This window comes from Lissotriton vulgaris, chromosome 2_2, assembly GCF_964263255.1.
Source record: "Lissotriton vulgaris chromosome 2_2, aLisVul1.2, whole genome shotgun sequence".
Taxonomy (NCBI): domain Eukaryota; kingdom Metazoa; phylum Chordata; class Amphibia; order Caudata; family Salamandridae; genus Lissotriton; species Lissotriton vulgaris.
Genome location: NC_141688.1, coordinates 228,645,539 through 228,672,114, shown reverse-complemented (window position 1 = coordinate 228,672,114; position 26,576 = coordinate 228,645,539).

The following is a 26,576-nucleotide window of genomic DNA, read 5'->3' as shown; positions in this document are numbered from 1 at the left end:
CCTCGACCCTTGCTTTGTTGCAGTTCCCGCCGGAACTCGAGCGACAGAGATCGACGAGATCAAGCTTGCCTGCCTTCTACCTGCCCGATCCACAGTCCCTGCAGAGCTGAGACCCGTGGAGGCGACCGGAAGCGTGGGGCACGCCATCTTGAAAAGGCCACGAGACGCTGACCGTGCAGCCCACGAGTGACCCTCGAAGCTGTACACCGGGGTTTGAGAAGCCCCAGCCCCGAGCTCCACTTGCACCAAAGCTCACCCCTCCACACTCGACGAGTGCTGCGTGGGGCCCTTCTGCCTGTGTGTGCTCGACGCGTTGGCCCGGTCACTTGCCAGCTGGCTTGTGGCCCCTGTGTCGACGAAACTTGAAATCCGACTTGCTTTTCTGGTTGCTCCAGATCTGCACCAGCTCCTGTGAAAAGGAGCACCCACTCTGACCCTCCTGGTTCGAGTGATAAGCAATCTCCCGGTTCTGCGTGGATTGCTTTTGCCAAGTGCTGTTTGCTGCAATCTTGAAGCCGACGGTGCTGACGGCGAGAGCCTACGTGGGACAGATCGTGACCTGCTCCTGGACGTCGCAGATGCCCCAGAGCCCACGTGACAGCGGAGAGAAGCCTATCGACAACCGCCTGATTGCGCCCGACATTGCCTGGTTCCGTCCTGGTTCCACCCTGGTCACTGCTGAGTGACCCAGACTCTGTCCCCTCTGCTTTCAGGTACTTTTCTACTTCGATCCACCCTTGGATCGCACCGGACACTTCTGCTTCACAGCGCCTGCAGCTGCAACAGCTCCAAGCACCAAGAACCTGCGTGACAGAACCCGACGCCACTTCGACCCTGTGCACCCACGGCCTGTGGGTGAGGTAACTTTGCAACGCCGGTGTCCTTACATTGGTACACACCTCTAGGGTCTGTGTCTGAAGTTTTGTGTTCCTAGGTTCAGCGGAAGTATCATTTAATTCACTTTATCTAACTTTTACGCACCATTGACTTTACATTGGTGCGCGCCGCACTTTCCGTGCTGCACCCGTCTCCTGTGGGCTACTCCCGACTTCTTCATTGCTTGTCCTGACTGCTCCCAGCGAATCTCTAGGCCCTAGGCCTAACCATTGTTCGATAAGTGTTACTTATACCATTTTTTTAGTATATGGTCTGAGTGGCCCCCCGCCCTCAGCCATAATTGTGCCAACTTTATATGTTTAACAGTGCTTTTGATTTAACGCTTGTGCCCCTTTCCTCATAAAGAGTACTGGGGAGTAATTTAGAAATAAATACATATATTTTTACAATATATACTTGTGTGGTGTCCTTTCATTTGATTACAGGATTGTATGTGGTAAAACAGCTCGCTTAACACGACCTCTTAAGTTAAGCCTTTAAGGCTGCTTAGTCCATGCTACCATTAGGATAGCTTGTCTACAAGGTTGACTTACAACCTGACATCTTTGGGGTTTGTTTGGACTGATACCCAGTGGTTCCAGAATTGGAAACACTACATATCAGGCCAACTTCTCACAATCAACTTCTACAGGAGCAGAGCCTGAGGCTCTATCTGTATCAGACATGACTGCTAGTGAGGTGTAAGTGGTGCACTTACCTACACTAAGTGGTTTCCTACTGTACCTTGCTAGTGAGTTGTAGTCAGGGTGTGCTAATCCCTTTAATCTACAACTACTAAGTTCAGTAGAACTTAATATGCTAAGCTTTTGATTTATATGTACCTAGAGGTACTTGATGTGATCTTTCAATTTGATAAAGATTGCAATGGTAAAACAAACAGCAAGCTCAAATCCGCACCGCTGCACACCAATGTGAGAAGTTGGCCTGATATGTAGTGTTTCCAATTCTGGAACCACTGGGTATCAGTCCAAACAAACCCCAAAGATGTCAGGTTGTAAGTCAACCTTGTAGACAAGCTATCCTAGTGGTAGCATGGACTAAGCAGCCTTAAAGGCTTAACTTAAGAGGTCGTGTTAAGCGAGCTGTTTTACCACATACAATCCTGTAATCAAATGAAAGGACACCACACAAGTATATATTGTATAAATATATGTATTTATTTCTAAATTACTCCCCAGTACTCTTTATGAGGAAAGGGGCACAAGCGTTAAATCAAAAGCACAGTAAAACATATAAAGTTGCACAGTTATGGATGAGGGCGGGTGGCCACTCAGACCATATATTAAAAAAGTGGTATAAGGAACACTTATCGAACAATGGTTAGGCCTAGGGCCTAGAGATTCGCTGGGAGCAGTCAGGACTAGCAATGATGAAGTCGGGAGTAGCCCACAGGAGACGGGTGCAGCACGGAAAGTGCGGCGCGCACCAATGCAAAGTCAATGGTGCGTAAAAGTTGGATAAAGTGAATTAAATGATACTTCCGCTGAACCTAGGAACACAAAACTTTAGACACAGACCCTAGAGGTGTGTACCAGTGTAAGGACACCGGCGTTGCAAAGTTACCTCACCCACGGGCCGTGGGTGCACAGGGTCGAAGTGGCGTCGGGTTCTGTCACGCAGGTTCTTGGTGCTTGAAGCTGTTGCAGCTGCAGGCGCTGTGAAGCAGAAGTGTCCGGTGCGATCCAAGGGTGGATCGAAGTGGTGAAGACCTGAAAGCAGAGGGGACAATGTTCAAAGTCACTGACCAGTGACCACCGTGGAACCAGATTGGAACCAGGCAAAGTCGGGTGCAAACAGGTGATCAGGGGTTGCTTCTCTCTGCAGCCACGTGGAAATGAAGAGGTCAAGGACGTCCAGGAGTCGATCACGAGCTGTCCCTCGAAGGTTCTAGCTGATGGCGGTGTCGGCAACTGGATTGAAGCAAACAAGCCTTGGCTAATGCAATCCACGGGGAAAGTGAAAAAGGCTTATTACTCGGACCAGCAAGGTCAGAGCGGCTACTCCTTTCTACAGGAGCGAGGGCAGGTCTGAAGCAGCCAGACCCACAGTGTAAATTGTAGGTTTCGTCGCCAAGATGGCCGCTGACCACGTGACAAGCGGCCGGGATGGCGAGTCGAGTGGCAAAAAGCAAAAGGGCCCCACGCAGATCGTGGAGATGCTGGAGGGCTGGTCTTTGGTGCACATGCTGCTCGGTTGTGGGGCTTCTCAAACCCCAAAGCACAGAGTCAAGGGTGCCTTGGGTGCTGCGCAGTCAGCGTCTCGGGGGTCTTTCAAGATGGCCGCTCCCACGTCTCTCGGTGCCTCCACGGGTCCCTTCTTTGCAGGGACTGTGGATCGGGCTGGGCGAAGTCTGGGAAGCTGGGTCTTGTCAGGCTCTGCACTCGGACTCCGGCGGGAGGCGGCGGCAAAGTAGACGTCGAGGTGCTGGGTGATGCCTGTGTTCACAGGGTGGCCCCTCCTAGGCCACAAGGGAGATGCTCTTCAGTCTTCTGTCATCAGAATGTCGAAGTCCAGTCGTCTTCTTAGTTTAAAGTTGATTTCTGGATGATCTGAGTTGCATTGGCACTGCTCCCCCTCTTATTCCAATCTGAGGGGTGGATCTCCTGCTAGGTCCCTCCCCTATGGGTGGGACCAGGAAGGGGGGTGGTTACACCCCCTTTCCTTTGTCCAGGTCTCACTGGAGCTGGGGCTGGGCTGCCCCAGAACCGGTTTGACCGGATTATGCAAGGGGAAGCCTTGTGCTCCCCAGGCACTGTCTGGTTTCATTCAAACCTCCCTGCTACAATCCACTATCTCCTGTCTGGGGTGGTGTCACACCTCCCTGTGACAGGAAATCCTTTGTCCAGGCCTCCTCTGCTGAGTTTCGGTCAGCAGCAGGAGGTCAGACATGTGTCTGTGGCAGAAGCATCCATTTTGTGGATCTGAGGCTCTTTTAAAAATCAACCGCGTTTTAGCAAAAGTAACATGTCGTCCCCTCTAGAGGGGTGGAATGCTACCCCCGTCGCCAGGACTGGCGAGGGGGTAGTATTCCAAATCGTATGACACCTTACACAACATGTTTTGATAAAGCCAAACCAAAGTTGACATATAACCGCGAGGATTATAATGCACTTAATAGTATATGGTTTGGCATTATCCCGGAACAGCTAAGGGAATTGGTCCCGACAGCTGCAGACAGGCTCAGCTCATGCTAGAGCACCATCTCACATTAAACCACGCACTCTGCCTTCAGGATTGTTAAGGCCTGCCATAGGAGTGGCTCACAGGTTTATATGTGTCCAGATAGGTTTAGATATAGGCATACTATATCTAAGCAAGGGGTGATTACACCACCTTGCCCCAGCTGAGTGATCAGCCAGTTGTGTCAATTTTAGATAGCCAGCCAGGGGTGGCAAAAGATATGCTGCAGCCCCTGGTAGGCCTTGGATGCACCTATGCCCTGGGCACCTATAGTGCTCTGTACAGGGGCTGATAAGGTGACCCAAGCCAATCTAGTTATGCACCTAGGGTACATGGAATCCATTTTACAGAGAGAGCAGATAGCCTGGGGCCCTGATTAGCAGGGAACCAGGCCAACTAAGTCGAAAACCAGCTAAACACAAGGCAAAAAATCTGGGGTAACCATAGTCAGGTAGCCACCTTCCTACATATGTCATATGTGTCATATGTCATGTGTGTCATATGTCATATGTGTCATATATGTCTTATGTCATATGTGTCATATGTGTCATATATGTCATATTTGTCATATGTGTCATATGTGTCATATATCTCATATGTATCATATGTGTTATATGTGTCATATATGTCATATGTCATATGTGTCATATATCTCATATGTGTCACATGTGTTATATGTGTCATATATGTCATATGTCATATGTGTCACATATGTCTTATGTGTCATATGTGTCATATATGTCATGTGTCATATGTCATGTGTGGCATATATGTCATATGTCATACGTGTCATATGTGTCATACGTGTCATATATGTCATATATGTCATGTGCCATATAGGTCATATGTGTCATATGTCATATATGTCATATGTCATATGTGTCATATATGTCATATGTGTCATATATGTCATATATGTCATATGTGTCATATATGTCATGTGTCATATATGTCATATGTGTCATATATGTCATATGTCATATGTGTGATATATGTCATATGTGCCATATATGTCATATGTGTCATACATGTCATATGTGTCATATATGTCATGTGTCATATATGTCATGTGTGTCATATATGTCATATGTGTGATATATGTCATATGTGCCATATATGTCATGTGAAATATATGTCATATGTGTCATATATGTCATATGTCATATATGTCATATGCCATATGTGTCATATGTGTCATATGTGTCATATCTCATATGTGTCATATGTGTCATAAATGTCATATGTGTCATATATGTCATATATGTCATATATGTCATATGTCATATTTGTCATATGTCATGTGTCTCATATATGTCATATATGTCATATGTGTCATATGTCATATGTGTCATATGTCATGTGTCTCATATATGTCATATGTGTCATATATGTCATATGTCATATGTGTCATGTATGTCTTATGTGTCATATGTGTCATATATGTCATATGTGTCATGTGTCATATGTCATGTGTGTCATATATGTCATATGTTATATGTCATACGTGTCATATGTGTCATAAGTGTCATATGTCATATGTCACATGTGTCATATATGTCATATGTGTCATATGTCATGTGTGTCATATGTCATATGTGTCATATATGTCTTATGTCATATGTGTCATATGACACATATGACATATATGACACATGTGACATATGACAGAGGAGGCCTGGACAAAGAGTTTCCTGTCACAGGGCGGTGTCAAACCACCCCAGACAGGAGATAGTGGATTGGAGTAGGGAGGTTTCAAAGAAACCAGACACTGCCTGGGGAGCACAAGGCTGCCCCTTGCAGGATCCGGCCAAACCGGTTCTGGGGCCTCCCAGCCCCTGTCCCAGCGCGGCCAGGATCAAAGGAGAGGGGTGTAACCACCCCCTTCCTGGGTCCCACCCATAGGAGGGGACCTAGCAGGATGTCCAACCCCCGAGATTCGAATAAGAGGGGGAGCAGTCCCAATGGAACTCAGATCATCCTGAAGAAACATAAGAAACGAATTCTGGACCCTTCGACTTTCTACACGACGTGAGAAGACTGAAGAATCTCCCTTGTGGTCAAGGAGTGACCACCCTGTGCAAACAGGTACCATCCAGCCCTCGACCCTTGCTTTGTTGCAGCTCCCGCCGGAACTCGAGCAACAGAGATCAACGAGATCAAGCTTGCCTGCCTTCTACCTGCCCGATCCACAGTCCCTGCAGAGCTGAGACCCGTGGAGGTGACCGGAAGCGTGGGGCACGCCATCTTGAAAAGGCCACGAGACGCTGACCGTGCAGCCCACGAGTGACCCTCGAAGCTGTACACCGGGGTTTGAGAAGCCCCAGCCCGGAGCTCCACCTGCACCAAAGCTCACCCCTCCACACTCGACGAGTGCTGCGTGGGGCCCTTCTGCCTGTGTGTGCTTGACGCGTTGGCCCGGTCACTTGCCAGCTGGCTTGTGGCCCCTGTGCCGACGAAAACTGAAATACGACTTGCTTTTCTGGTTGCTCCAGATCTGCACCAGCTCCTGTGAAAAGGAGCACCCACTCTGACCCTCCTGGTTCGAGTGATAACTAATCTCCCGGTTCTGCGTGGATTGCTTTTGCCAAGTGCTGTTTGCTGCAATCTTGAAGCCGACGGTGCTGACGGCGAGAGCCTACGTGGGACAGATCGTGACCTGCTCCTGGACGTCGCAGATGCCCCAGAGCCCACGTGACAGCGGAGAGAAGCCTATCGACAACCACCTGATTGCGCCCGACATTGCCTGGTTCCGTCCTGGTTCCACCCTGGTCACTGCTGAGTGACCCAGACTCTGTCCCCTCTGCTTTCAGGTACTTTTCTACTTCGATCCACCCTTGGATCGCACCAGACACTTCTGCTTCACAGCGCCTGCAGCTGCAACAGCTCCAAGCACCAAGAACCTGCGTGACAGAACCCGACGCCACTTCGACCCTGTGCACCCACGGCCTTTGGGTGAGGTAACTTTGCAACGCCGGTGTCCTAACACTGGTACACACCTCTAGGGTCTGTGTCTAAAGTTTTGTGTTCCTAGGTTCAGCGGAAGTATCTTTTAATTCACTTTATCCAACTTTTACGCACCATTGACTTTGCATTGGTGCGAGCTGCACTTTCCGTGCTGCACCCGTCTCCTGTGGGCTACTCCCGACTTCAGCATTGCTAGTCCTGACTGCTCCCAGCGAATCTCTAGGCCCTAGGCCTAACCATTGTTCGATAAGTGTTCCTTATACCACTTTTTTTAATATATGGTTTGAGTGGCCACCCGCCCTCATCCATAATTGTGCAACTTTATATGTTTTACTGTGCTTTTGATTTAACGCTTGTGCCCCTTTCCTCATAAAGAGTACTGGGGAGTAATTTAGAAATAAATACATATATTTTTACAATATATACTTGTGTGGTGTCCTTTCATTTGATTACAGGATTGTATGTGGTAAAACAGCTCGCTTAACACGACCTCTTAAGTTAAGCCTTTAAGGCTGCTTAGTCCATGCTACCACTAGGATAGCTTGTCTAACAAGGTTGACTTACAACCTGACATCTTTGGGGTTTGTTTGGACTGATACCCAGTGGTTCCAGAATTGGAAACACTACATATCAGGCCAACTTCTCACATGTGGCATATGTGGCATATGTCATATGTGTCATATATGTCATATGTGTCATATGTCATATGTCATATGTCACATGTGTCATATATGTCATATGTGTCATATGTCATGTGTGTCATATGTCATATGTGTCATATATGTCTTATGTCATATGTGTCATATGTGTCATATATGTCATATGTGTCATATATGTCATATGTGTCATATATGTCATATGTGTCATATGTCTCATATATATCATATGTCTCATATATGTCATATTTGTCATATGTGTCATATGTGTCATATATCTCATATGTGTCATATGTGTTATATGTGTCATATATGTCATATGTCATATGTGTCATATATCTCATATGTGTCATATGTGTTATATGTGTCATATATGTCATATGTCATATGTGTCACATATGTCTTATGTGAGAAGTTGGCCTGATATGTAGTGTTTCCAATTCTGGAACCACTGGGTATCAGTCCAAACAAACCCCAAAGATGTCAGGTTGTAAGTCAACCTTGTAGACAAGCTATCCTAGTGGTAGCATGGACTAAGCAGCCTTAAAGGCTTAACTTAAGAGGTCGTGTTAAGCGAGCTGTTTTACCACATACAATCCTGTAATCAAATGAAAGGACACCACACAAGTATATATTGTAAAAATATATGTATTTATTTCTAAATTACTCCCCAGTACTCTTTATGAGGAAAGGGGCACAAGCGTTAAATCAAAAGCACTGTTAAACATATAAAGTTGGCACAATTATGGCTGAGGGCGGGGGGCCACTCAGACCATATACTAAAAAAATGGTATAAGTAACACTTATCGAACAATGGTTAGGCCTAGGGCCTAGAGATTCGCTGGGAGCAGTCAGGACAAGCAATGAAGAAGTCGGGAGTAGCCCACAGGAGACGGGTGCAGCACGGAAAGTGCGGCGCGCACCAATGTAATGTCAATGGTGCGTAAAAGTTAGTTAAAGTGAATTAAATGATACTTCCGCTGAACCTAGGAACACAAAACTTTAGACACAGACCCTAGAGGTGTGTACCAGTGTAAGGACACCGGCGTTGCAAAGTTACCTCACCCACAGGCCGTGGGTGCACAGAGTCGAAGTGGCGTCGGGTTCTGTCACGCAGGTTCTTGGTGCTTGGAGCTGTTGCAGCTGCAGGCGCTGTGAAGCAGAAGTGTCCGGTGCGATCCAAGGGTGGATCGAAGTAGAAAGGTACCTGAAAGCAGAGGGGACAGAGTCTGGGTCACTCAGCAGTGACCAGGGTGGAACCAGGACGGAACCAGGCAATGTCGGGCGCAATCAGGCGGTTGTCGATAGGCTTCTCTCCGCTGTCACGTGGGCTCTGGGGCATCTGCGACGTCCAGGAGCAGGTCACGATCTGTCCCACGTAGGCTCTCGCCGTCAGCACCATCGGCTTCGAGATTGTAGCAAACAGCACTTGGCAAAAGCAATCCACGCGGAACCGGGAGATTGCTTATCACTCGAACCAGAAGGGTCAGAGTGGGTGCTCCTTTTCACAGGAGCTGGTGCAGATCTGGAGCAACCAGAAAAGCAAGTCGTATTTCAAGTTTCGTCGGCACAGGGGCCACAAGCCAGCTGGCAAGTGACCGGGCCAACGCGTCGAGCGCACACAAGCAGAAGGGCCCCACGCAGCACTCGTCGAGTGTGGAGGGGTGAGCTTTGGTGCAAGTGGAGCTCGGGGCTGGGGCTTCTCAAACCCCGGTGTACAGCTTCGAGGGTCACTCGTGGGCTGCACGGTCAGCGTCTCGTGGCCTTTTCAAGATGGCGTGCCCCACGCTTCCGGTCGCCTCCACGGGTCTCAGCTCTGCAGGGACTGTGGATCGGGCAGGTAGAAGGCAGGCAAGCTTGATCTCGTCAATCTCTGTCGCTCGAGTTCCGGCGGGAACTGCAACAAAGCAAGGGTCGAGGGCTGGATGGTGCCTGTTTGCACAGGGTGGTCACTCCTTGACCACAAGGGAGATTCTTCAGTCTTCTCACGTCGTGTAGAAAGTCGAAGGGTCCAGATTTTGTTTCTTATGTTTCTTCAGGATGATCTGAAGTCCGTTGGGACTGCTCCCCCTCTTATTCGAATCTAGGGGGTTGGACATCCTGCTAGGTCCGCTCCTATGGGTGGGACCCAGGAAGGGGGTGGTTACACCCCTCTCCTTTGATCCTGGCCGCGCTGGGACAGGGGCTGGGAGGCCCCAGAACCGGTTTGGCAGGATCCTGCAGGGGGCAGCCTTGTGCTCCCCAGGCAGTGTCTGGTTTCTTTGAAACCTCCCTACTCCAATCCACTATCTCCTGTCTGGGGTGGTTTGACACCGCCCTGTGACAGGAAACTCTTTGTCCAGGCCTCCTCTGCCGGGTTTCGGTCAGCAGCAGGAGGCCAGACCCGTGTCTGTGGCAGGGGCATCCATTTTGTGGATCTGAGGCTCATTTTAAATCAACCGCGTTTCAGTAAAGTAACATGTCTTCTCCCTCTAGAAGGGTGGAATGCTACCCCCGTCGCCAGAACTGGCGAGGGGGTAGTATTCCAATTCGTATGACACCTCACACGACATGTTTTGATAAAGCCAAACCAAAGTTGCTATATAACCGCGAGGATTATAAGGCGCTTAAGAGCATATGGTATGGCATTATCCCGGATCAGCTTAGGGAGTTGTTCCCGACAGCTGCAGACAGGCTCAGCTCATGCCAGAGCTCCATCTCACATAAAACCACGCACTCTGCCTCCAGGATTGATGAGGCCTTCCATAGGAGTGGCTCACAGGTTATATATGTGTCCAGATATAGGTTTAGATATAGGTATACTATATCTAAGCAAGGGGTGATTACACCCACTTGCCCCAGCTGAGTGGTCAGCCAGTTGTGTCAATTTAAGAACCAGCCAGGGGTGGCAAAAGCTATGCTTCAGCCCCTGGTAGGCCTTGGTGGCACCTATGCCCTGAGCACCTATAGTGCATGGTACAGGGGCTGACAAGGAGTCCATTTCCAATTGTGGTATGTACCTATAGCACATGTATCATAAATTTAGAGAGAGAACAGCAGGCTGGGGGTCTGATTAGCAGGCCCACAGCCTCAGTAAGTCGAAAACCAGTGAAGCAAAAAGCAAAAATTGGGGTGACCATAGGATAGCAGACCCTACTCTCCTACATAACCCCCCCCCAAACGCAGGGACATTAAACTTAACCTTGACCAGATAAGTCTTCATGTTCTAAGTGGAAGTACCTGGAGAGACCATCTGCATTACCATGGTCAGTCCCTGGGCGGTGCTCCACTGTAAAGTCCATCCCCTGTAGGGAAATGGACCACCTGAGCAGTTTGGGATTTTCACCCTTCATCTGATTTAGCCACAAGAGGGGCTTATGGTCTGTCTGAATTAGGAAGTGAGTACCAAACAAGTATGGCCTCAACTTCTTCAGGGCCCAAACCACAGCAAAGGCCTCCCTCTCAATAGCTGACCAACGTTTCTCCCTGGGGGTCAGCCTTCTGCTAATAAAAGCAATGGGCTGGTCTTGACCATCTTGATTAAGTTGTGAAAGCACAGCTCCCACCCCCAACTCAGAAGCATCTGTCTGTACAATGAACTGTTTGGAGTAGTCAGGACTCTTCAGGATAGGTGCAGAGCACATGGCCTTCTTCAGGTCATCAAATGCCTTTTGACAGCTAACTGTCCACTGAACCTTTTTGGGCATCTTCTTGGATGTCAAGTCATTCAATGGTGTCACAATGGACCCATAGTTCTTTACAAATTTTCTGTAATACCCAGTCAGGCCCAAGAAGGCTCTGACTTGTGTCTGGGTAGTTGGAGGAGCCCAGTCCTGTATGGTCTGGATCTTGCTCTCCAGTGGTTGAACTTGACCCCCACCTACTAGGTGGCCCAAGTACACAACCTTGCTCTGCCCTATCTGGCACTTAGTAGCCTTGATAGTCAGGCCTGCCTTTTGCAGGGCCTCCAGAACCTTCTTCAGGTGGATCAGGTGATCCTCCCAGGTGGAGCTAAAGACAGCAATATCATCTAGATATGCTGCACAAAAGTCATCCAACCCAGCAAGGACTTGGTTCACCAACCTTTGGAAAGTGGCAGGTGCATTCTTCAAGCCAAAGGGCATTACCACAAATTGATAATGTCCACTAGGGGTCGAAAATGCTGTTTTGGCTTTTGACTCCTCAGCTAGTCTGATTTGCCAGTAGCCAGCTGTCAAATCAAATGTGCTCAGAAACTTGGCAGAAGCCAATTTATCAATGAGCTCATCTGCTCTTGGAATGGGATGAGCATCTGTCCTAGTGACAGCATTGAGACCTCTGTAGTCCACACAAAACCTCATTTCTCTCTTCCCATCTTTGGTATGAGGTTTTGGCACAAGGACCACTGGGCTAGCCCATGGGCTCTCTGATGGCTCAATCACTCCAAGCTCCAACATCTTTTGCACCTCAGCCTTTATACAATCCCTGACATGGTCAGGTTGCCTGTAGATCTTATTCTTCACAGGCAGATTGTCACCAGTGTCCACCTCATGGGTGCACCAGTTAGTCTGACTGGGTGTGAGTGAAAACAATTGTCTGTGGGCCTGCAACACCTGTCTGCAGTCCACCTGTTGCTGCTCAGTGAGGCTGCCTGCCAAGGCTACTCCATCAACTGAACCATCATCAGGGTTCTGGGAAAGCAGGTCTGGGAGAGGGTCACTCTCTTCCTCCTGTTCCCCATCTGTGGCCATGAGGAGACTCATGTCCTCCCTGTCAACAAATGCTTTCAATCTGTTCACATGGAGCACCCTGTGGGGGCTCCTAGGGGTACCAAAGTCAACCAAGTAGGTGACTTCTCCCTTCTTTTCAATGATAGGGTAGGGTCCAGTCCATTTGTCCTGGAGAGCTGCTGGCCCCACTGGGTCCAACACCCACACCTTCTGTCCTGGCTGGAACTCAACCATAACAGCCTTTTGGTCATGCCAGGCTTTCTGTAATTCCTGACTTGCCTCAAGGTTTTTGGATGCTCTCTCCATGTATTCAGCCATCCTGGAGCGGAGACCAAGTACATAGTCCACAATGTCTAGTTTAGGCTTTTTGAGAGGTAACTCCCATCCTTCCTTCACCAAACTCAATGGACCTCTTACAGGGTGGCCAAACAAAAGTTCAAAAGGGCTGTAGCCAACCCCCTTCTGTGGGACCTCTCTGTAAGCAAAGAGCAAGCAGGGTAAAAGGATGTCCCATTTCCGCTTAAGCTTCTCTGGTAAACCTTTTATCATTCCCTTTAGGGTCTTGTTGAACCTTTCCACAAGCCCATTGCACTGTGGATGGTAGGGTGTGGTAAACTTATAGTTTACTCCACACTCTTTCCACATTGCTTTTAAGTATCCAGACATAAAGTTAGTACCTCTGTCTGAAAGAACCTCCTTTGGAAAGCCCACTCTTGAGAAAACTGCAATGAGGGCTTTTGCCACCACAGGAGCTGTGGTGGTCCTCAGGGGAATTGCCTCTGGGTACCTGGTGGCATGATCCACTACCACCAGTATAAATCTGTGCCCAGATGCTGTTTGAGGATCCATGGGACCCACAATGTCTATTCCAACTCTTTCAAAGGGTACCCCCACCACAGGTAGTGGTATCAGGGGGGCCTTTGTTGTGCCACCTGACTTACCACTGGCTTGGCAAGTGACACAGGAGCGACAAAACTCCTTGACATTTTCTGACATGTGAGGCCAGTGAAAGTGTGGAACAAGCCTGTCCCAAGTCTTATTCTGGCCTAAGTGTCCTGCAAGGGGAATATCATGGGCCAAGGTAAGAAGGAAGCCCCTAAACTTCAAAGGTATAACCAACCTCCTGGTGGTGCCAGGCTTGGGGTCTCTAGCCTCTGAATAAAGGAGCCCTTCATCCCAATACACCTTATGGGTACCTTGAGCATTCCCTGCAGCCTCAGCAGCAGCTTGCTGTCTGAGGGGTTCAAGTGAAGGGCAATCTAATTGGGCCTGCCCCAGGTCTGCCCTTGAGGGTCCCCCTTTCCCCAGAAACTCAACCTGTTCAGGTTCAAGCTCATCTGAGACAGTCTCCTCTTGGACTGCAGAATCAGTTTCCTGTGAAACTTGATCCTCAACCTGGGGCAAGTGGGAAGGCACAGCCTTAACCCTCTTGCTCCTCCTCTTGGGTTGTGGTTGGTCTATTGTTTCAAGATCCACCACTGGTTCAGGGAGGCACTTCTTAGCCTGAGACCTTGTCACTGCAAGGACATGAGCTGAAATCCCTAGCATTTCTGCATGAGTCCTGTACTCCACTTCTGACCAAACTGAGCTTTCAAGATCATTGCCTAACAGACAGTCTACTGGGAGGTCTGCACTCACAACAACTTTCTTTAGGCCATCTACCCCTCCCCAGGAGAAGTTCACAACAGCCACACTATGGGAAGTAGTGGAGTTGCTTGCATTGGTCACTAGGTAACTTTCACCTAGTACAATCTGTCCAGGGTCCACAAAGCCAGGTGTCACCATTGTGACACTGGCACAAGTGTCCCTGTAGGCCTGAGCCAGTTTCTCATTAATTAAGGGAGTCTGCCTATATTTGCCCAGGTTACTGGGGCTTACTGCAGTGGGCAAAGATAAGTCCACATCATATAGGAGAACTGCCTGTGTGGGGATTCTGACTAGGCCAGTGTAGGAGAGTAGGGTCTGCTATCCTATGGTCACCCCAATTTTTGCTTTTTGCTTCACTGGTTTTCGACTTACTGAGGCTGTGGGCCTGCTAATCAGACCCCCAGCCTGCTGTTCTCTCTCTAAATTTATAATACATGTGCTATAGGTACATACCACAATTGGAAATGGACTCCTTGTCAGCCCCTGTACCATGCACTATAGGTGCTCAGGGCATAGGTGCCACCAAGGCCTACCAGGGGCTGAAGCATAGCTTTTGCCACCCCTGGCTGGTTCTTAAATTGACACAACTGGCTGATCACTCAGCTGGGGCAAGTGGGTGTAATCACCCCTTGCTTAGATATAGTATACCTATATCTAAACCTATATCTGGACACATATATAACCTGTGAGCCACTCCTATGGAAGGCCTCATCAATCCTGGAGGCAGAGTGCGTGGTTTTATGTGAGAGGGAGCTCTGGCATGAGCTGAGCCTGTCTGCAGCTGTCGGGAACAACTCCCTAAGCTGATCCGGGATAATGCCATACCATATACTCTTAAGCGCCTTATAATCCTCGCGGTTATATAGCAACTTTGGTTTGGCTTTATCAAAACATGTCGTGTAAGGTGTCATACGAATTGGAATACTACCCCCTCGCCAGTTCTGGCGACGGGGGTAGCATTCCACCCTTCTAGAGGGAGAAGACATGTTACTTTGCTGAAACGCGGTTGATTTAAAATGAGCCTCAGATCCACAAAATGGATGCCCCTGCCACAGACACGGGTCTGGCCTCCTGCTGCTGACCGAAACCCGGCAGAGGAGGCCTGGACAAAGAGTTTCCTGTCACAGGGCGGTGTCAAACCACCCCAGACAGAAGATAGTGGATTGGAGTAGGGAGGTTTCAAAGAAACCAGACACTGCCTGGGGAGCACAAGGCTGCCCCTTGCAGGATCCGGCCAAACCGGTTCTGGGGCCTCCCAGCCCCTGTCCCAGCGCGGCCAGGATCAAAGGAGAGGGGTGTAACCACCCCCTTCCTGGGTCCCACCCATAGGAGGGGACCTAGCAGGATGTCCAACCCCCTAGATTCGAATAAGAGGGGGAGCAGTCCCAACGGACTGCAGATCATCCTGAAGAAACATAAGAAACGAAATCTGGACCCTTCGACTTTCTACACGACGTGAGAAGACTGAAGAATCTCCCTTGTGGTCAAGGAGTGACCACCCTGTGCAAACAGGCACCATCCAGCCCTCGACCCTTGCTTTGTTGCAGTTCCCGCCGGAACTCGAGCGACAGAGATCGACGAGATCAAGCTTGCCTGCCTTCTACCTGCCCGATCCACAGTCCCTGCAGAGCTGAGACCCGTGGAGGCGACCGGAAGCGTGGGGCACGCCATCTTGAAAAGGCCACGAGACGCTGACCGTGCAGCCCACGAGTGACCCTCGAAGCTGTACACCGGGGTTTGAGAAGCCCCAGCCCCGAGCTCCACTTGCACCAAAGCTCACCCCTCCACACTCGACGAGTGCTGCGTGGGGCCCTTCTGCCTGTGTGTGCTCGACGCGTTGGCCCGGTCACTTGCCAGCTGGCTTGTGGCCCCTGTGCCGACGAAACTTGAAAACCGACTTGCTTTTCTGGTTGCTCCAGATCTGCACCAGCTCCTGTGAAAAGGAGCACCCACTCTGACCCTCCTGGTTCGAGTGATAAGCAATCTCCCGGTTCCGCGTGGATTGCTTTTGCCAAGTGCTGTTTGCTACAATCTTCAAGCCGACGGTGCTGACGGCGAGAGCCTACGTGGGACAGATCGTGACCTGCTCCTGGACGTCGCAGATGCCCCAGAGCCCACGTGACAGCGGAGAGAAGCCTATCGACAACCGCCTGATTGCGCCCGACATTGCCTGGTTCCGTCCTGGTTCCACCCTGGTCACTGCTGAATGACCCAGACTCTGTCCCCTCTGCTTTCAGGTACTTTTCTACTTCGATCCACCCTTGGATCGCACCGGACACTTCTGCTTCACAGCGCCTGCAGCTGCAACAGCTCCAAGCACCAAGAACCTGCGTGACAGAACCCGACGCCACTTCGACCCTGTGCACCCACGGCCTGTGGGTGAGGTAACTTTGCAACGCCGGTGTCCTTACACTGGCACACACCTCTAGGGTCTGTGTCTGAAGTTTTGTGTTTCTAGGTTCAGCGGAAGTATCATTTAATTCACTTTAACTAACTTTTACGCACCATTGACTTTACATTGGTGCGCGCCGCACTTTCCGTGCTGCACCCGTATCCTGTGGGCTACTCCCGACTTCTTCATTGCTTGTCCTGACTGCTCCCAGCGAATCTCTAGGCCCTAGGCCTAACCATTGCTCGATAAGTGTTACTTATACCACTTTTTTAGTCTATGGTCTGAGTGGCCCCCCGCCCTCAGCCATAATTGTGCCAACTTTATATGTTTAACAGTGCTTTTGATTTAACGCTTGTGCCCCTTTCCTCATAAAGAGTACTGGGGAGTAATTTAGAAATAAATACATATATTTTTACAATATATACTTGTGTGGTGTCCTTTCATTTGATTACAGGATTGTATGTGGTAAAACAAGCTCGCTTAACACGACCTCTTAAGTTTAGCCTTTAGGCTGCTTAGTCCATGCTACCACTAGGATAGCTTGTCTACAAGGTTGACTTACAACCTGACATCTTTGGGGTTTGTTTGGACTGATACCCAGTGGTTCCAGAATTGGAAACACTACATATCAGGCCAACTTCTCACATTGGTGTGCAGCGGTGCGGATTTGAGCTTGCTGTTTGTTTTACCATTGCAATCTTTATCAAATTGAAAGATCACATCAAGTACCTCTAGGTACATATAAATCAAAAGCTTAGCATATTAAGTTCTACTGAACTTAGTAGTTGTAGATTAAAGGGATTAGCACACCCTGACTACAACTCACTAGCAAGGTACAGTAGGAAACCACTTAGTGTAGGTAAGTGCACCACTTACACCTCACTAGCAGTCATGTCTGATACAGGTAGACCCTCAGGTTCTGCTCCTGTAGAAGTTGATCCTATAGGGACAACATCCAGATATGACAACCTTAGCCACAAAGACCTGAGTGCCTTGTGCACAGCCAGGGGGCTAAAAAAGGGCAGAGGCCCTACCATTCCTTCCCTAATAGCTCTCCTAGAAAAGGATGACCTAGATAAGGTGAGTCAGGCTCCCTTAGAATCAGGTGAAGGGATAAACTCCCCTGAGAATGAGGATCTTCCAGATGATGATGCAGTGGAGGAGGAAGAGGAAGAGGAAGGCTCTGATTTAGAAGAGCCTGAAGATCAGGATCAGAGGGGAAACCAGGTACAGGTTGCCAGCCTTAACCAGGCCAACTTGGACCTACATGGGAATGGGGGGGGCCAGCACCACCCCAGATCTCATAACCAAATTCTCCCAGGTAATAGAAGGGAGAGATCTCTGTCAAGGGACTCTCACCTTTCTAGTGCCTCAAGAGAATCTCAAAGAGGAATGACTTCCTCCCAGAGAAAAGAGCATAGGGCCAGGATGAGGGCTGTCCAACTCCAAATAGAAAGGGAAGAGGTAGCCTTGGCTCAAGCTAAACTTGCTTTAGCAAGAGAGAGAAAATTGTGTGGCTTAGATGCCACTGGTGGCAGCAAAGTTCCTAAAGAAAAAGACAGGGCCTATGACAATAGAAACCTGACCAAAATTGTGCCCCCCTACAAGGAAGGGGATGATATCCACAAATGGATGACTGCTCTTGAGAGGGCCTGCATGGTACAGCAGGTCCCTGAGGATCAGTGGGCAGCAATTTTATGGTACTCCTTTTCTGAGAAAGGGAGGGACAGGCTCCTCACTGTTAGACCTGAGGATGCCAAAAACTACTCTGTTCTGAAGAGTGCTCTTATTGAAGGGTTTGGCCTAACCACTGAGCAATACAGGTTGTTGTTCAGAGACACCCAAAAAGCACAGACTCAGGACTGGACTGATTTTGTAGATTGTGCCACTAAGGCTCTGGAGGGTTGGCTGCAGGGAAGTAAAGTTTCAGACTATACAGGATTGTACAATCTTATGATGAGAGAACAGATCCTTAATAACTGTCAGAACCAGCTGTTGCATCAATACCTTGTTGACTCTGATTTGACCTCTCCCCAAGAATTGGGAAAGAAGGCAGACAAATGGGTCAGAACAAGGATTAAGCAGAAAAACCAGAACCAAGGTGACCAGAAGAAAACAGACCAGAAGGGTGGGAATCAGAAAGATAAAGAAAAGGACCAGAAGTCTTCAGGCCCCCAAACTAGCAATAAGGAGGGGGGTTCCCAAAATGGAAACAAGAAAAAGAAGAATGATGGCCCAAAGAAACCTTGGTGTAATACCTGCAAATCAGTTTCACACTGGGGCAGTGAATGCACTAAGAAAAATCCAGTCCCCACCACTGCAGCTCCTAAAGCAACTGCACCCCCTAGTACAGTCAGCAGTGGTGGTACACAGCCAAAGGGTCTAGTAGGGTTGACCCTGGGTACTGAGGTGGAATCTGGCCTAGTCAGAATCCCCACACAGGCAGTTCTCCTATATGATGTGGACATATCTTTGCCCACTGCAGTAAGCCCCAGTAACCTGGGCAAATATAGGCAGACTCCCTTAATTAATGAGAAACTGGCTCAGGCCTACAGGGACACTTGTGCCAGTGTCACAATGGTGACACCTGGCTTTGTGGACCCTGGACAGATTGTACTAGGTGAAAGTTACCTAGTGACCAATGCAAGCAACTCCACTACTTCCCATAGTGTGGCTGTTGTGAACTTCTCCTGGGGAGGGGTAGATGGCCTAAAGAAAGTTGTTGTGAGTGCAGACCTCCCAGTAGACTGTCTGTTAGGCAATGATCTTGAAAGCTCAGTTTGGTCAGAAGTGGAGTACAGGACTCATGCAGAAATGCTAGGGATTTCAGCTCATGTCCTTGCAGTGACAAGGTCTCAGGCTAAGAAGTGCCTTCCTGAACCAGTGGTGGATCTTGAAACAATAGACCAACCACAACCCAAGAGGAGGAGCAAGAGGGTTAAGGCTGTGCCTTCCCACTTGCCCCAGGTTGAGGATCAAGTTTCACAGGAAACTGATTCTGCAGTCCAAGAGGAGACTGTCTCAGATGAGCTTGAACCTGAACAGGTTGAGTTTCTGGGGACAGGGGGACCCTCAAGGGCAGACCTGGGGCAGGCCCAATTAGATTGCCCTTCACTTGAACCCCTCAGACAGCAAGCTGCTGCTGAGGCTGCAGGGAATGCTCAAGGTACCCATAAGGTGTATTGGGATGAAGGGCTCCTTTATTCAGAGGCTAGAGACCCCAAGCCTGGCACCACCAGGAGGTTGGTTATACCTTTGAAGTTTAGGGGCTTCCTTCTTACCTTGGCCCATGATATTCCCCTTGCAGGACACTTAGGCCAGAATAAGACTTGGGACAGGCTTGTTCCACACTTTCACTGGCCTCACATGTCAGAAAATGTCAAGGAGTTTTGTCGCTCCTGTGTCACTTGCCAAGCCAGTGGTAAGTCAGGTGGCACAACAAAGGCCCCCCTGATACCACTACCTGTGGTGGGGGTACCCTTTGAAAGAGTTGGAATAGACATTGTGGGTCCCATGGATCCTCAAACAGCATCTGGGCACAGATTTATACTGGTGGTAGTGGATCATGCCACCAGGTACCCAGAGGCAATTCCCCTGAGGACCACCACAGCTCCTGTGGTGGCAAAAGCCCTCATTGCAGTTTTCTCAAGAGTGGGCTTTCCAAAGGAGGTTCTTTCAGACAGAGGTACTAACTTTATGTCTGGATACTTAAAAGCAATGTGGAAAGAGTGTGGAGTAAACTATAAGTTTACCACACCCTACCATCCACAGTGCAATGGGCTTGTGGAAAGGTTCAACAAGACCCTGAAGGGAATGATAAAAGGTTTACCAGAGAAGCTTAGGCGGAAATGGGACATCCTTTTACCCTGCTTGCTCTTTGCTTACAGAGAGGTCCCACAGAAGGGGGTTGGCTACAGCCCTTTTGAACTTTTGTTTGGCCACCCTGTAAGAGGTCCATTGAGTTTGGTGAAGGAAGGATGGGAGTTACCTCTCAAAAAGCCTAAACTAGACATTGTGGACTATGTACTTGGTCTCCGCTCCAGGATGGCTGAATACATGGAGAGAGCATCCAAAAACCTTGAGGCAAGTCAGGAATTACAGAAAGCCTGGCATGACCAAAAGGCTGTTATGGTTGAGTTCCAGCCAGGACAGAAGGTGTGGGTGTTGGACCCAGTGGGGCCAGCAGCTCTCCAGGACAAATGGACTGGACCCTACCCTATCATTGAAAAGAAGGGAGAAGTCACCTACTTGGTTGACTTTGGTACCCCTAGGAGCCCCCACAGGGTGCTCCATGTGAACAGATTGAAAGCATTTGTTGACAGGGAGGACATGAGTCTCCTCATGGCCACAGATGGGGAACAGGAGGAAGAGAGTGACCCTCTCCCAGACCTGCTTTCCCAGAACCCTGATGATGGTTCAGTTGATGGAGTAGCCTTGGCAGGCAGCCTCACTGAGCAGCAACAGGTGGACTGCAGACAGGTGTTGCAGGCCCACAGACAATTGTTTTCACTCACACCCAGTCAGACTAACTGGTGCACCCATGAGGTGGACACTGGTGACAATCTGCCTGTGAAGAATAAGATCTACAGGCAACCTGACCATGTCAGGGATTGTATAAAGGCTGAGGTGCAAAAGATGTTGGAGCTTGGAGTGATTGAGCCATCAGAGAGCCCATGGGCTAGCCCAGTGGTCCTTGTGCCAAAACCTCATACCAAAGATGGGAAGAGAGAAATGAGGTTTTGTGTGGACTACAGAGGTCTCAATGCTGTCACTAGGACAGATGCTCATCCCATTCCAAGAGCAGATGAGCTCATTGATAAATTGGCTTCTGCCAAGTTTCTGAGCACATTTGATTTGACAGCTGGCTACTGGCAAATCAGACTAGCTGAGGAGTCAAAAGCCAAAACAGCATTTTCGACCCCTAGTGGACATTATCAATTTGTGGTAATGCCCTTTGGCTTGAAGAATGCACCTGCCACTTTCCAAAGGTTGGTGAACCAAGTCCTTGCTGGGTTGGATGACTTTTGTGCAGCATATCTAGATGATATTGCTGTCTTTAGCTCCACCTGGGAGGATCACCTGATCCACCTGAAGAAGGTTCTGGAGGCCCTGCAAAAGGCAGGCCTGACTATCAAGGCTACTAAGTGCCAGATAGGGCAGAGCAAGGTTGTGTACTTGGGCCACCTAGTAGGTGGGGGTCAAGTTCAACCACTGGAGAGCAAGATCCAGACCATACAGGACTGGGCTCCTCCAACTACCCAGACACAAGTCAGAGCCTTCTTGGGCCTGACTGGGTATTACAGAAAATTTGTAAAGAACTATGGGTCCATTGTGACACCATTGAATGACTTGACATCCAAGAAGATGCCCAAAAAGGTTCAGTGGACAGTTAGCTGTCAAAAGGCATTTGATGACCTGAAGAAGGCCATGTGCTCTGCACCTATCCTGAAGAGTCCTGACTACTCCAAACAGTTCATTGTACAGACAGATGCTTCTGAGTTGGGGGTGGGAGCTGTGCTTTCACAACTTAATCAAGATGGTCAAGACCAGCCCATTGCTTTTATTAGCAGAAGGCTGACCCCCAGGGAGAAACGTTGGTCAGCTATTGAGAGGGAGGCCTTTGCTGTGGTTTGGGCCCTGAAGAAGTTGAGGCCATACTTGTTTGGTACTCACTTCCTAATTCAGACAGACCATAAGCCCCTCTTGTGGCTAAATCAGATGAAGGGTGAAAATCCCAAACTGCTCAGGTGGTCCATTTCCCTACAGGGGATGGACTTTACAGTGGAGCACCGCCCAGGGACTGACCATGGTAATGCAGATGGTCTCTCCAGGTACTTCCACTTAGAACATGAAGACTTATCTGGTCAAGGTTAAGTTTAATGTCCCTGCGTTTGGGGGGGGGGTTATGTAGGAGAGTAGGGTCTGCTATCCTATGGTCACCCCAATTTTTGCTTTTTGCTTCACTGGTTTTCGACTTACTGAGGCTGTGGGCCTGCTAATCAGACCCCCAGCCTGCTGTTCTCTCTCTAAATTTATAATACATGTGCTATAGGTACATACCACAATTGGAAATGGACTCCTTGTCAGCCCCTGTACCATGCACTATAGGTGCTCAGGGCATAGGTGCCACCAAGGCCTACCAGGGGCTGAAGCATAGCTTTTGCCACCCCTGGCTGGTTCTTAAATTGACACAACTGGCTGATCACTCAGCTGGGGCAAGTGGGTGTAATCACCCCTTGCTTAGATATAGTATACCTATATCTAAACCTATATCTGGACACATATATAACCTGTGAGCCACTCCTATGGAAGGCCTCATCAATCCTGGAGGCAGAGTGCGTGGTTTTATGTGAGAGGGAGCTCTGGCATGAGCTGAGCCTGTCTGCAGCTGTCGGGAACAACTCCCTAAGCTGATCCGGGATAATGCCATACCATATACTCTTAAGCGCCTTATAATCCTCGCGGTTATATAGCAACTTTGGTTTGGCTTTATCAAAACATGTCGTGTAAGGTGTCATACGAATTGGAATACTACCCCCTCGCCAGTTCTGGCGACGGGGGTAGCATTCCACCCTTCTAGAGGGAGAAGACATGTTACTTTGCTGAAACGCGGTTGATTTAAAATGAGCCTCAGATCCACAAAATGGATGCCCCTGCCACAGACACGGGTCTGGCCTCCTGCTGCTGACCGAAACCCGGCAGAGGAGGCCTGGACAAAGAGTTTCCTGTCACAGGGCGGTGTCAAACCACCCCAGACAGGAGATAGTGGATTGGAGTAGGGAGGTTTCAAAGAAACCAGACACTGCCTGGGGAGCACAAGGCTGCCCCTTGCAGGATCCGGCCAAACCGGTTCTGGGGCCTCCCAGCCCCTGTCCCAGCGCGGCCAGGATCAAAGGAGAGGGGTGTAACCACCCCCTTCCTGGGTCCCACCCATAGGAGGGGACCTAGCAGGATGTCCAACCCCCTAGATTCGAATAAGAGGGGGAGCAGTCCCAACGGACTGCAGATCATCCTGAAGAAACATAAGAAACGAAATCTGGACCCTTCGACTTTCTACACGACGTGAGAAGACTGAAGAATCTCCCTTGTGGTCAAGGAGTGACCACCCTGTGCAAACAGGCACCATCCAGCCCTCGACCCTTGCTTTGTTGCAGTTCCCGCCGGAACTCGAGCGACAGAGATCGACGAGATCAAGCTTGCCTGCCTTCTACCTGCCCGATCCACAGTCCCTGCAGAGCTGAGACCCGTGGAGGCGACCGGAAGCGTGGGGCACGCCATCTTGAAAAGGCCACGAGACGCTGACCGTGCAGCCCACGAGTGACCCTCGAAGCTGTACACCGGGGTTTGAGAAGCCCCAGCCCCGAGCTCCACTTGCACCAAAGCTCACCCCTCCACACTCGACGAGTGCTGCGTGGGGCCCTTCTGCCTGTGTGTGCTCGACGCGTTGGCCCGGTCACTTGCCAGCTGGCTTGTGGCCCCTGTGCCGACGAAACTTGAAAACCGACTTGCTTTTCTGGTTGCTCCAGATCTGCACCAGCTCCTGTGAAAAGGAGCACCCACTCTGACCCTCCTGGTTCGAGTGATAAGCAATCTCCCGGTTCCGCGTGGATTGCTTTTGCCAAGTGCTGTTTGCTACAATCTTCAAGCCGACGGTGCTGACGGCGAGAGCCTACGTGGGACAGATCGTGACCTGCTCCTGGACGTCGCAGATGCCCCAGAGCCCACGTGACAGCGGAGAGAAGCCTATCGACAACCGCCTGATTGCGCCCGACATTGCCTGGTTCCGTCCTGGTTCCACCCTGGTCACTGCTGAATGACCCAGACTCTGTCCCCTCTGCTTTCAGGTACTTTTCTACTTCGATCCACCCTTGGATCGCACCGGACACTTCTGCTTCACAGCGCCTGCAGCTGCAACAGCTCCAAGCACCAAGAACCTGCGTGACAGAACCCGACGCCACTTCGACCCTGTGCACCCACGGCCTGTGGGTGAGGTAACTTTGCAACGCCGGTGTCCTTACACTGGCACACACCTCTAGGGTCTGTGTCTGAAGTTTTGTGTTTCTAGGTTCAGCGGAAGTATCATTTAATTCACTTTAACTAACTTTTACGCACCATTGACTTTACATTGGTGCGCGCCGCACTTTCCGTGCTGCACCCGTATCCTGTGGGCTACTCCCGACTTCTTCATTGCTTGTCCTGACTGCTCCCAGCGAATCTCTAGGCCCTAGGCCTAACCATTGCTCGATAAGTGTTACTTATACCACTTTTTTAGTCTATGGTCTGAGTGGCCCCCCGCCCTCAGCCATAATTGTGCCAACTTTATATGTTTAACAGTGCTTTTGATTTAACGCTTGTGCCCCTTTCCTCATAAAGAGTACTGGGGAGTAATTTAGAAATAAATACATATATTTTTACAATATATACTTGTGTGGTGTCCTTTCATTTGATTACAGGATTGTATGTGGTAAAACAAGCTCGCTTAACACGACCTCTTAAGTTTAGCCTTTAGGCTGCTTAGTCCATGCTACCACTAGGATAGCTTGTCTACAAGGTTGACTTACAACCTGACATCTTTGGGGTTTGTTTGGACTGATACCCAGTGGTTCCAGAATTGGAAACACTACATATCAGGCCAACTTCTCACAGCCAGATTCCACCTCAGTACCCAGGGTCAACCCTACTAAACCCTTTGGCTGTGTACCACCACTGCTGACTGTACTAGGGGGTGCAGTTGCTTTAGGAGCTGCAGTGGTGGGGACTGGATTTTTCTTAGTGCATTCACTGCCCCAGTGTGAAACTGATTTGCAGGTATTACACCAAGGTTTCTTTGGGCCATCATTCTTCTTTTTCTTGTTTCCATTTTGGGAACCCCCCTCCTTATTGCTAGTTTGGGGGCCTGAAGACTTCTGGTCCTTTTCTTTATCTTTCTGATTCCCACCCTTCTGGTCTGTTTTCTTCTGGTCACCTTGGTTCTGGTTTTTCTGCTTAATCCTTGTTCTGACCCATTTGTCTGCCTTCTTTCCCAATTCTTGGGGAGAGGTCAAATCAGAGTCAACAAGGTATTGATGCAACAGCTGGTTCTGACAGTTATTAAGGATCTGTTCTCTCATCATAAGATTGTACAATCCTGTATAGTCTGAAACTTTACTTCCCTGCAGCCAACCCTCCAGAGCCTTAGTGGCACAATCTACAAAATCAGTCCAGTCCTGAGTCTGTGCTTTTTGGGTGTCTCTGAACAACAACCTGTATTGCTCAGTGGTTAGGCCAAACCCTTCAATAAGAGCACTCTTCAGAACAGAGTAGTTTTTGGCATCCTCAGGTCTAACAGTGAGGAGCCTGTCCCTCCCTTTCTCAGAAAAGGAGTACCATAAAATTGCTGCCCACTGATCCTCAGGGACCTGCTGTACCATGCAGGCCCTCTCAAGAGCAGTCATCCATTTGTGGATATCATCCCCTTCCTTGTAGGGGGGCACAATTTTTGTCAGGTTTCTATTGTCATAGGCCCTGTCTTTTTCTTTAGGAACTTTGCTGCCACCAGTGGCATCTAAGCCACACAATTTTCTCTCTCTTGCTAAAGCAAGTTTAGCTTGAGCCAAGGCTACCTCTTCCCTTTCTGTTTGGAGTTGGACAGCCCTCATCCTGGCCCTATGCTCTTTTCTCTGGGAGGAAGTCATTCCTCTTTGAGATTCTCTTGAGGCACTAGAAAGGTGAGAGTCCCCTGATAGAGATCTCTCCCTCCTATTACCTGGGAGAATTTGGTTATGAGATCTGGGGTGGTGCTGGCCCCCCCCCATTCCCATGTAGGTCCAAGTTGGCCTGGTTAAGGCTGGCAACCTGTACCTGGTTTCCCCTCTGATCCTGATCTTCAGGCTCTTCTAAATCAGAGCCTTCCTCTTCCTCCTCCACTACATCATCATCTGGAAGATCCTCATTCTCAGGGGAGTTTATCCCTTCACCTGCACCTAAGGGAGCCTGACTCACCTTATCTAGATCATCCTTTTCTAGGAGAGCTATTAGGGAAGGAATGGTAGGGCCTCTGCCCTTTTTTAGCCCCCTGGCTGTGCACAAGGCACTCAGGTCTTTGTGGCTAAGGTTGTCATATCTGGATGTTGTCCCTATAGGATCAACTTCTACAGGAGCAGAGCCTGAGGC